The sequence below is a fragment of the Tachyglossus aculeatus genome, chromosome 2, assembly GCF_015852505.1.
Source record: "Tachyglossus aculeatus isolate mTacAcu1 chromosome 2, mTacAcu1.pri, whole genome shotgun sequence".
NCBI classification, from domain to species: Eukaryota; Metazoa; Chordata; class Mammalia; order Monotremata; family Tachyglossidae; genus Tachyglossus; species Tachyglossus aculeatus.
In genome coordinates, this window is record NC_052067.1 from 91,221,284 (window position 1) to 91,232,768 (window position 11,485).

An 11,485-nucleotide genomic window follows, 5' to 3' on the forward strand; every position below is an offset into this window, starting at 1 on the left:
AGTAATAATAATAATTGTGGTATTTGTTTAGCACTTACTATGTGCCAAGCACTGCGCTAAGCTCTGGGATAGGTACAAGATAATCAGATTCCACAGTGGAGCTCACAGTCTCAAGTAGGAGGGGGCAGAACAGGCATTGAATCTCATTTTGCAGATGAGGGAATTGAGGCGTAGAGAAACTAAGTGACTTACCCAAGGTCCCACTGCAAATAAGTGGTGGAGTCGGGATTAGAATTCAGGTCTTCTGAATTCCAGGCCTGTATACTTTCCTCTAGGCTGCACTGCTTCTCACTATTCTTTACTGCTTGGCATGTAGTAACGTCTTAATAAATATCAAAACTAAGCACACTCCTAGGTCCCTATATTTTGTAGAGCACTATACTGAATATCTACTATATACAGAGCACTAAACTAGGTTCTTGGAAGAACATGTTAAAACAAAGACATGATCCCTTCCTTGGAGGAGCTTACAACATCAACAGTCAACCAATACTTTTCAGCAGAGAGCAGGAGACAGAGAGCTCCTGGCCTCTAAGGGAGCCTTCCATATTCGATTATTGGGCTTCATTTTGGAGAATGTACTTCTTTGAGAAACCCACGAGTCTTAATGCTGAAGAAAATCCCCATGCAAGGCTGCCTGGTGCTAAGCTTAAATAAAAACTGTTGAGTTTTTCAACAAGCAGCGGGGCCTAGCAGAAAGATCACAGGATGTGGAGTCAGAGGCCCTGGGTTTTAACATAGTACAAAATAGGTGGTTATTACAGCTGTTGTTTTTTCAATGGTACTTGTTTAGTGCTTACTATGTGCCAGGTACTGTACTAAGTGCTGCGGTAGAGATTAGATAATCAGGTCAGACATGGTCCCTGTCCCACATGGGTCTCCCAGGCTTAGTAGAAGGTGAACAGGTGTTTAATCCCCATTTTACAGAGGAGGTAACTGAAGTACAAAGAAGTGACTTGCCCAAGGTCTCAGAGCAAACAAATGGTGGAACCAGGATTAACAATAATAATAATAATAATGGGATTTGTTAAGTGCTTACTATGTACCAGACACTGTACTAAGCGCCGGGGTAGATACAAGCAAATTGGGTTGGACACAGTCCCCCTCCCATGTGGGGCTCACAGTCCTAACCCCCATTTTACAGATGAGAGAATGAGGCACAGAGAAGTAAAGTGACTTGCCCAAGGTCACACAGCAGACAAGTGACAGAGTCAGGATTAGAACCCACGACCTTCTGATTCCCAAGCCTGTGCTCTATCCACTATGCCTTGGGATTCGAACTAAGGTCCTCTGACTCCCATGTCCACCCTCTTTCCACTAAGCCACGCAGCTTCTCCGAGGTTAAAAACACCTCTTTTCCTAAACCCTAGAATGTTTTGATAGCAAGCGTGAGGGTTGTCTTTAAATAATAAAGGGCATAAATAATAAAGGGCTCTTGATGGCATTCAGCTGGACCTACCAGGGGCAAACAGTGGTGTGAAGCAGAGACTGAACCCTTCCCAGGATTGACAAGGATTCCAGCCTGACTCTTCAACCTAACATGAAGACCTTTTTGGTTGAAGAAAGTCTGAAAAGTGAGGGGCTAAAAAGCACCATAAGCTTCTCTAGATGGAGAGCGTCTGGAGTTGGTTACCAAGACTAATTGAAATAACCACCTGTCTACATGTTTTGTTTTGTCTCCCCCTTCTAGACTGTGAGCCCGTTGTTGGGAAGGGACCATCTCTACATGTTGCCGACTTGTACTTCCCAAGTGCTTAGTACAGTGCTCTGCACACAGTAAGCGCTTAAAAAAATACAATTGAATGAATGAACCACCTTGTCCAGTGGAAGGTTAATCATACTGCCCCACCCATATTCACAGCTGATTAGCAAGAAGGATTCATTCATTCATTCATTCAATCGTATTTATTGAGCGCTTACTGTGTGCAGACCACTGTACTAAGAGCTGGGGAAGTACAAGTTGGCAACATATAGAGACGGTCCCTACCCAACAGTGGGCTCACAGTCTAGAAGGGGGAGACAGAGAACAAAACAAAACATATTAACAAAAAAAAAAATAAATAGAATAAATATGTACAAATAAAATAAATGAATAGAGTAATAAATACATACAAATGTACATACATATATACAGGTGCTGTGGGGTGGGGGGAGGAGGGGGAGAGGAAGCAGGGAGCTCAGTCTGGGAAGGCCTCCTGGAGGAGGTGAGCTCTCAGTAGGGCCTTGAAGGGAGGAAGAGAGCTAGCTTGGTGGATGTGCAGAGGGAGGGCATTCCAGGCCCAGGGCGATGACATGGGCCGGGGGTCGACGGCGGGACAGGTGAGAACGAGGCACAGTGAGGAGATTAGCAGGGGAGGAGCGGAGGGTGTGGGCTGGGCTGGTCCTGGTGCTGGTGCAGTCTGGTGAATGGCTGGGCATGGGGGTCTGGTGGACTGGCATTAGGGAGAGCACGGGGGCTGGCGGTGGAACCCGTGATGCCCGCTCCTGTCCATCCGTGAGCACAGCCCCGGACAAAGTTGTGTACAGCACTCTTGGGAACATGGAATGGGCGTGAAAGGTAAGGTCCTCAAATCGCCTTTGGATGCAGAACTACTTTAATTTTGGTCCCTTTCTTCTCCTCAATGTTTGCCTGGACATTTCTGCATACAGGAGGTCGCTGCTCAGGTATAAACATCTGGTTGGAGAGGAGATTAAAATTCTTAGCTGGTGTAGAGTTTTACCATTATCAGTGGATATCAATCATTTGTGAAGATATTAGGAGCAGACAGCTTGCAGTGCTACTGCAATTTGTGGACTTAACATGTGCTCTCTAAAAGCATTGCCCTGGACGGGTAGGTTAGATTACGTTTCTTAGATGGGAAGTTCCCATCTCAAAAAGACTCTCTGCTTCCCTTTTGGCACAGCCTAAATGACTGAGCTGGCTGAGATCTTTCAAAGAGTCAAATCAATCAATCCATCAATGGTATTTATTGAGCACTTACTATGTGCAGAGCACTGTACTAAGTGCTTGGGAGAGTACAATACCATGGAGTTGGTAGACACATTTCATGCCCATAATGAGCTTATAGTTTACAGCAGGGCCTCTCTGGATTTGTAAGCTCCTCGTGAGCAGGGCTCATGTCTACATAGTTTTTAGCATTCTCCCAAATGCTCATTACAGGGCTCTGCACAAAGTAAGCACTCAATAAATATCACTGATCGATAGATGGATTGATTGATTAAGGACACTCCGTGACTTCACAATTTGGACCTCTTCATTCTGCGGCAATTTCAGGATGCCTACCAATCAATCAATCAGTGGTGATTATGGAGAATCTACTGTGTGCATAACAAGTTCCCTGTTACAGTCTTACAGTCTAGAGGGGGAGCACCAGTTCCCATCTGCCACAGGCAAGCCCTTCTCTATAATCAGTTTTCCAAGTCCGTTATTGTAATATTGCACTCTCCCAAGTGCTTAGTACAGCACTCTGCACACAGTAAGCACTCAATAAATACAATTGAATGAATGAATGAACGACCTGGCCAAATTTTCATTGAGCCAAGGGGGTCGCCCATACTGGACAAGATCTAGGTGCCCCTCACTATTCCTGCAATGTCACTGGGGGAAACCGAAGCAGAGACATCGGGCGATTTATCCTGGACCACCCGGGAAAAGGGGAGGGAAAAACCATGCCTGATTTCCTGTTCCCGTGTTTGTAGCCGCAAGGCGGGGTTCTCCCAACCCAGAACTCTGAGGTTAATGAGTATTAACTGAAAGACAGTATTTTTGTGGTTTCCTCCACCCTCTTCCTTGCCACTGGAGTGCAGACTCTCAGCTGTTTTCCCATCTGAAGTGCTTTTTCAAAAAATTTACAATAAAAGCGCTTTTCTTAAAGGGCAGAGTCGATCCCTCCTGGCCTTAGAAGGAATGATGAAGAGGGGGATCAAAGAGAGGTGAAACAAGGTCTCCGGGAACCAAATCGGCAGACACAGGGGAATGTGACCACCACCTCTGCCTCCACTGCTTTTTCTTACCCTGTCCCAGTTCACACCCATCCTCTGCAGACGCAGTGGGAGGTCAGGCTGGTCAGAGGAGGACTTATTTTTTAAGGCAGCTCAACCCCGGTATTAAGTGGTTGTGGAACCACTTAGGAAAAGCATCAGGAAAAATTTCCCAGGAGACTCAGGAGGGAAAAAGAAGAAGGAGGAGGACGATGATGAACAGCAACAACAACAAAAAAATGTAGTCTGGAAGATTCTCCATGAAATTACAGTGTTCCCATGGAACAAGTGGAAGGTTATGTATCAGGATGAAAATGTGGGCAGGATTAAATGGCCAAATATAAACGATTGCTGGCAAAGCGATTTCAGGAAATGGGATTTGGGAAAGGCTTTAGGACAATCTGTTCTCTAGCATCAAACCTGGATGCTCTCTCATCACAGTCCTTTGCTCCCCAGATAACAAGCTAGATAATAATAATAATGGTATTTGTTATATGCTTTCTATGTGCCAGGCACTGTACTAAGTACTGGAGGCACTGTACTAAGAGCTGGGCACCATACTAAGCACTGGTAAGAAGCTAGCCCATCTTCTGTGAAGACTTGATACAAGGGAGCAGTCTAGGAGTTGTGAGGTTGCTCACTGAAGAGAGCGCAGATCCTTGGAAAACTGCAAAAGCGAGTTTCAGTCTTCCACTCAGACTCTCAGGGGAAGAATATGTCTTAATAATAATAATAATGGTGATATTTGTTAAGCGCTTACTATGTGCCAAGCACTGTTCTAAGTGCTGGGGGGGATACAAGGTGATCAAGGTTGTCCCACGTGGGGCTCACAGTCTAAATCCCCATTTTACAGATGAGGGAACTGAGGCCCACAGAAGTTAAGTGACTTGCCCAAGGTCACACAGCTGACAAGTGGCGGAGCCAGGATTCAAACCCATGACCTCTGACTCCCAAACCTGTGCTCTTTCCACTGAGCCACGCTGCTTCTAAGCCACCCATCGCGGAGAATGGCTCAAGGCAGTACGTAAAACAGACCACCACCAAAGCAGCCTGATTTTTCCGAGAGAAATTCTCTGAAATGAGGGAGAATCTCTCCTCATCCACCGACTACGGCAGGTGTTTGAGCTGAATGAGGCGTAAATGGCCGGTGCCTTCTTGGCAGCCAATCTGGGCTCCTGGTGTTGAATGTCACGAGAAGGGATGTCGTCCAAAGAAAACACGCTGGCAGGTTTCCGCAGGTCTGTGGCTACTAAACATATGGCTATTTCTTGGAAGGAAATCCCAGTCAGAATGCTGATTAAGCCATATCTCTGCCTTTTAGGAATAAGCCTAGACCTGAGTTTTGCATCCCATCACTGGGGGAGTAATTAAAAGCAGTTGCACGCCTGGTTATTATAGAACTGATTTTCTCCCACACACCTTTAGCTGTGATGGAAACTATTGTGTGACTGGGGTGAGGAGAATTTCACTCACTGGGTCCTGCCCCTTCTACCCCTTTCACCTCTAAAAAGTCAGAAGTCCTACTCCCATCTAACTAGACTGTGAGCGCCATGTGGGATGGACCAGGTTTGCCCTGATTATCTTGTATCTGCCCCAGAGCTCCTTACAGTGCTTAGCATATAGTAAGCACTTAAAAAATTCCATAATGGGCAAAAAATCCCACTTTTAGCCATGGTGGCCATAAGGGCAAGATCTCCAGGGAAGCGGTGGTAGGACAGAGCAAATTTTAGGAAGGGGAGAGTTCAATGATTGTGACTTCCAGTTCTCTGGAATGGATGTCACTGTTTTCCACTGGTTGTGGGAGACAGAGAACTGTGTCTCAACAGGAGAAGGGATAAGGGACTGGGGAGGAGAGGCTGCAGGGGAGAAGCTGGAGAGGAGAGACTATAATAATAATAATGACGATGGCATTTGTTAAGCACTTACTATGTGCAGAGCACTGTTCTAAGCACTGGGGGGGATTCAAGGTGATCAAGTTGTCCCATGGGGGGCTCACAGTCTTAATCCCCATTTTACAGATGAGGTCACTGAGGCTCAGAGAAGTTAAGTGACTTGCCCAAGGTCACACAGCAGATGTGGCGGAGTCGGGATTCGAACCCATGACCTCTGACTCCAAAGCCCGTGCTCTTGAGAAACTAGGCGGGAGAGGCTAGGCAGGAAAGGAGCTATCCCTCTCTGTCCATTGGAAAAACCAATGTCACTACCTCTTCTGACTTCTATTTTCCTTCCTTGGCTTCCAAGCTCCCTGGCAGCTCTCCGATTCTAAGATACCTGCTCTCTTCACCTGCTACTCCCCAATACGTGCTCATCACTCTTTTCTGTAATTTATTTATTTATACTAATTCCTGTCTTGCCCTATAGACTGTAAGCTCGTTGTGGGCAGGGAACGTGTCTGCTTATTGTATTGTTCTCTCCCACGTGCTAGGACAGTGCTCTGCTTACAGTAAGCGCTCAATAAATACAATTGAATCAATCAATCAATTGTATTTATTGAGCGCTTACTGTGTGCAGAGCACTGTACTAAGCGCTTGGGAAGTACAAGCTGGCAACATATAGAGACAGTCCCTAAACAACAGTGGGCTCACAGTCTAGAAGGGGGAGACAGAGAACAAAACCAAACATACTAACAAAATAAAATAAATAGAATAGATGAATGAATAAACTTTTCAAGCCCATCTTCTAACCAGACCTTGACTCTCCGGGCCACGGGTCAAGCCCTTCCCCTGTCGGAAATACCCTTCCACTTCAAATCCCCACAATAATAATAATAATTATGGAATTTGTTGTTTACTATTTCATTCATTCATTCAATCGCATTTATTGAGCGCTTACTGTGTGCAGAGCACTGTACTAAGCGCTTGGGCAGTACAGTGTGTGAAGCACTGTTCTAAGCGCTGGGGTAGATACAAGGTAATCTGATTGGACACAGTCCCTGTCCCACATGGGGCTCACAGTCTTAATCTCCATTTTACAGATGAGGAAACTGAGGCACAGAGAAGTGAAGTGACTTGCCCAAGGTTACCGGGCAGACAAGTGGCAGAGCCGGGATTAGAACTCATTACCTCTGATTCCCAAGCCCGCGCACTTGCTACTAGGCATCTCCACATATTTAAAGTCCTACTGAAACGTCACCTTCTCCAGGAGACCGTCCCTGATTAACCCATACCACCCCGGGACATAAACTCCAACAGCTGCCTCACCACTTTTTTATGGTATTTGTTAAGTGATTTTTGTGTGCCAGACACTGTACTAACCGTTTATTAATTAGAGAAGCAGCGTGGCTCAGTGGAAAGAGCCCGGGCTTTGGAGTCAGAGGTCTGGGGTTCAAACCCCGGCTCCGCCAATTGTCAGCTGTGTGACTTTGGGCAAGTCACTTCACTTCTCTGGGCCTCAGTTTACCTCATCTATAAAATGGGGATTAAGACTGTGAGCTCCCCCATGGGACAACCTGATCACCTTGTAAGCTCCCCAGTGCTTAGAACAGTGCTTTGCACATAGTAAGTGCTTAATGAATGCCATTATTATTATTAATCAATCAATCAATGATATTTGCTGAGCACTTATCATGGGCTTAGCACCATAGAGAAGCAGCGTAGCTCACTGGAAAGAGCCCGGGCTTGGGAGTCAGAGGTCATGGGTTCAAATCCCAGCTCCACCACTTGTCAGCTGCGTGACTTTGGGAAAGTCACTTAACTTCTGTGCCTCAGTTCCCTCATCTGTAAAATGGGGATTAAGACTGTGAGCCCCACATGGGACAATTTAATCACCTTGTAATCAATCAATCGTATTTATTGAGTGCTTACTGTGTGCAGAGCACTTTACTAAGCACTTGTACTAAGCACTTGTAGCCTCCCCAGCGCTTAGAACAGTGCTTTGCACATACTAAGCGCTTAACAAATGCCATTATTATAATGATTATTACTAAGCATTTTGAAGAGGACCATCAATCTGAATTCTCCACTTATTTATTCATCTCCTTAACCTAGGCCACCTGTGGGCAGCAAGGCCTAGTGGGAAAAGCACGGGCTTGGTAGTCAAAGGACCTGGGTTCTAATACTGACTCTGCCAGCTGCCTGTTGTGTGACCTTGGACAAGTCATTTCACTTATCTGCGCTTCAGTTTCCTCATTTGTAAAATGGGGATTCAGTACCCATTCTCCTTCCTACTTAATCTGTGAGCTCCACGTGGGATAAGGACTGTGCCTGTCTTGATTAACTTATACCTATCCCAGAGCTTAGAACAATGCTGAACGTAGAGTAAATGTGTAACAAATACAATAAAAATAATACTTTTCTGAGCCTTTTGTAAATGACCTGTGTCAGTCTGCCTCTACTATTAGATCCTCTTGAGAACAGGAACTGTAGGTTTTGCTTGTATTGCAAGCTTCCAAGACCCTAGAGGAGTGTTCAGCACATTTTAACTGTCCAATAAATACTTTTGACAGATTGATTGGTAACTCTCTGTCTTCTCCAACCTCTCCTCTGTCATGGAAGCTGATATGCAACAGTCTGTTCACAACCCAGGATGATATCTATATACTGTTGTGCATTGGACTCAACATGAGGTGAGTTTTATGCATAGCCCCAAATCTGTATTTCAGGGGCTTTGAGTAGAGTAATAGGAAGCAAGAAAGGGGAGTATTGAAGTGTCTAACAAAAGCCATTTTGTCATGTAAATCACAGAGACTATGTCTGCTTTAATATGGATAAATGCAGGATGATACTGGAAAGTAGTGCAAAAGCCACCAATTCAAATAGGCAAAAATGATCCAGGAAGTGTTTTAGCTGAAGTATTGAAAATTTGAAAATGAATACTTTGGGGGTTTTTTAAGTAGAGAGTATGAAAATAGAGGGTTAAAATGATTTTTGGAACTCAACTGGGGCTTACTATGAAGAACTGAAATTATGCTGTACAGTGACTATGAATAAGTTACTTAACCCTGATATCTTTAAATTGTTTCAGCACTGTGATGTCACCGAGTCTAAAATCTAACTCAGAGAAGATTGCCAATAAAAGACAATTTGTAGATCCCCCCCGCCCCCGACCACTACTTGTGTATGACTTATTCCCTCAGCCTCTTGTAGTGTAAAGTGAAAATTCAACAGTATGGAAGCAGACAAATCACAAGGTCAGATCCTCACTGGGCAGGGCAGGATGATTATCCCAGGATACCTTGTGTCTGAACATGTCCAATCCTCAAGGTTGGTGTTGGAATATTCCATCTTGAAGTGAGCAGAGGTCTACAGGAACACAGGGAGTATGGCAACCCAAAGAAGAAATCAGAATAGAAGCTGTAGAAGCCTCAGAACAAAATTGGATTTGGGGTCACTCATCATTAAGTATGACCTTGGCATAAATAATTTCTAACTCTATTAGGGAAGCACCATGACCTAGTTTATAGAGCACAGGCCTGGGAAGAACCTGGGTTCCAATCCCAGCTCCACAAATTGCCTGGTCTAGTGACTTTGAGCAAGTCACTTAACTTCTCCGTGCCTTAGTTCCCCTGTCTGTAAAATGGGAATTAAGACTGTGACCCCTATGTGGGACAGAGACTGTGTCCAACCCGATTGCCTTGTATCTACCCCAGTTTCTTAGAACAGTGCCTGGCACATAATAAATGCTTAACAAATACCATTTAAAAAAATCTGAGAACTAGAGCCCCCAATCTAAGAATATACCGACATGAAGGACACCTGCTAGGAGCTCCTATCGTACTATTACCTAAGACCTTGATATTGATTGATTGACAGATTGTTTGCAGCAGGGAACCACCTTTACATACTACTGATGAGGAAGATATCATAATGGTGTTACCAGCAACATCCACATGACCTGAAGAAATCTCTCCCGGAGACGAACAGTTATCCTTGAAGCCAGGAGACTCCTAGACATTCATTCAATCATATTTATTGAGTGCTTACTGTGTGCAGAGCACTGTACTAAGCGCTTGGACATATACAACCCTTGAACTACGACTCCCAGAACACTTGAGTCTTTAAGCTCCCTCTGTCCCCCTAAAATTTGTTTTTTGTTCTTTTTTTTGTTTTGTTTTGAACTTACTATGTGTCAAGCACTGTTCAGAGCACTGGAGTAGATACAGGTTAATCAAGTTGAGCACAATTCCTCTCCCACAAGACACTCTGATGCCAAAGCCCGTGCTCTTTCCACTGAGGCATAATGCTTCTCTCAGGAAGAGAGGGTCACCATAACTCTCCTTTTCTCCCATGCCCCCCACCCTCTGGAGACTTTGCCCATTCCCTCAGACCCCTACTCACCTCACCCACCCTGAAGCTAGTAGGAAGAGGTAGGATTTAATCCCCATTTTACAATAGAGGAAACTGAGGCACAGAGAAGTTAAGTGACTTGTCGAAGGTCACACATTAAGCAACTGGCAGAGCTGGAATTAGAACTTGTGTCCTCAGACTCCCAGACTTGTGCTCTTTCCACTCAGCCACACTGCTTCTCAAATGTCGCTATCATATGGGGATCGGGTCTACCCGCTCTGTTATATCGGGCTCTCCCGAGTGCTTAGTACAGTGCTCTATATAGAGTTAGTGCTCATTAAATATCATTAATTGATTGGGGTGAGGTCACCAAACTAGCACTGTCTCAGCCTTCACCGAACAAATACAAAGACACACAGACTCGTAGTAAACAGCGCAGACGCTAAAGAAACCACTCGAATGAAAGCCAGTGTTAATGTTGTGTACGAGCAAAGTAGGGAGTGTGTTTGTGTGGAGGAAAGCGATATCATCAGAGCCCTAAGCCAATCTGAGGCTTTGCACTTCGAGAAGATGAAATCAGAACCCAGCCCTGCCGGGCTCAGCGTACTTGTAAAGCCTATAAATTCCTGATGGGAGAAATCTCTGGTAATTACCTTTTCTGAGGAGGTGGGAATCAGCCCTAATTACCTTGAGCAGCTGGACATACTAGGGTTTTGGATTTTCTAAACAAATACTAAACCGTAAAATCGAAATCAGGGTTTTTTAAACGAGAAGGGGGAATTTAAACTGACGACCTTTAACCTCGAAGAGCTTTCAGACTTTTGGGGGAAACAGATGTTCAAAAGGAGGGGAGACTGCTGCTAACCTATAGCCTTACACATGCTACATAATATCGTTATGAGCCTTTTAAGATGTACTAGTCAGTCTGCTTCAACCTCTGCTTTGATTCTGAGCCCCGACCAATTTGTCGGGCAGGACGAAACATTGGGAGTTTATGGGGCCAGATAAAGTGGCTGTTTTATTTCAAACTGCTGTATTTTTATTGGACGGGACTAATAAAATCTTCAATGGATTTTACGTTTACTTTTAGGAATCGGTAAATGCCCCCCTAGATCATGAATCATAGGTGATTAGACGGCTCTAATAGAGCATTCCAAGGAAAAATGTAGGCTGAGGAATGGGAAGGGTGGCTGATGCTTTTTACACATGACATGAATTGCAAAACATTAGCTTCAGGGTGGGTGAGGTGAGTGGGGGTCTGAGGGAACCGTCAGAGTCTC